General features: G+C 40.1%; 1 protein-coding gene across 1 annotated transcript in view; it reads left to right on the top strand.

Annotated features, from left to right (window-relative positions):
* bcar1 (BCAR1 scaffold protein, Cas family member) overlaps positions 1-1,187 on the top strand; it is a 20,583-nt gene that overhangs the window by 16,911 nt on the left and 2,485 nt on the right. The gene's annotated exons all lie outside the window — the stretch shown is intronic.

Here is a 1,187-nt window from a genome sequence, read left to right as displayed (position 1 = left end):
GTGTGTGTGTGTGTGTGTGTGTGTGTGTGTGTGTGTGTGTGTGTGTGAGGGCATCTGTCTGTCTGTCCACGGCTAATCTCACATACTACCAGACCCATCAGCCTAATATTTTCGGTGTTCATTTAGGACTGTATGCTCAAGGACCTCTCAAAGTTGCAGTGATCCAACACTTTTTCAAAAACCTTTTTTATCGACTGTTTTATACCGTCACTGACTGCCGAATCCTCTTAACCGGCCGGTACGAACTGCTAGCGATCAGCAACTGCTTCAGACCTTCACCAGTACCAAGTGCACATTTCTAGTTGCAACACCAAACATATGTTAGCTCGGCCGTGTGACTGTGGTCATGTGACGCTCTGGAACAAACCTGAGCGAGCTTCACACAGAGTGTCCCTGAGCTGCCCTCCATACCTCACATAGTTCCACACATTTTGTCGTTAGCTTTTTGTTTTCAAAAGTGCCTTTTTTTATTACAAAATATATGATATAGTATATTGCCTCGGTTTGTCCTTTGCTGAAGACAGAGCTGAAGTCCCACAGCAGCTGTCATTTATCTATGAGAACTGAAGTCATAATCAATGTCATTTTTTTTTCAATTTCAATTTGCTTTATTGGCAAACAGACAAATCAATACATCCATGTTGCTAAAGCATAGGGAAGAAAGGCCAGACGTAAATAAGAAAGAATAAATACATCAAATAATAATGAAAGTAAACATTAATTAATTAACACATTTCTTAATTGAATTACCTAAACTTGGTATACAAATACTGCACATATCCCTCAATGTAATACTGTATGTGTATACATCTTGAACATATACTTATAGATATATTGATGAGATCAACTGTACATATTATATATTATATCATGTGTGATATTCTTTTTCTCTTATTTATTTTGCCAGGAGAAGACATATCTAGCTGTGTAGTACTTTTATCTTCCCCCAACAACAACGTGTGTGTGTGTGTGTGTGTGTGTGTGTGCGTGTGACAGCTCCAGGTGTGAGGCTGTACTTACACAGCATCTCTGTGGGAGCCACGCTCACTCTGTCTCACACACACACACCTTTCATAGCCATGATGAATGAGTCCATGTGCATGTGAAGAGTCAGCACATTTTTTTTTGTATACCAGCCAAGTGTGTGTGTGTGTGTGTGTGTGTGTGTGTGTGTGTGTGTGTGTGTG

Source organism: Anarrhichthys ocellatus, unplaced genomic scaffold (genome assembly GCF_004355925.1).
Source record: "Anarrhichthys ocellatus isolate YVR2014 unplaced genomic scaffold, GSC_Weel_1.0 scaffold41, whole genome shotgun sequence".
In the NCBI taxonomy this organism is placed as follows: domain Eukaryota; kingdom Metazoa; phylum Chordata; class Actinopteri; order Perciformes; family Anarhichadidae; genus Anarrhichthys; species Anarrhichthys ocellatus.
The sequence above is the reverse complement of the archived record's forward strand: the minus strand, read 5'-3'. Positions and strand labels throughout refer to the sequence as shown.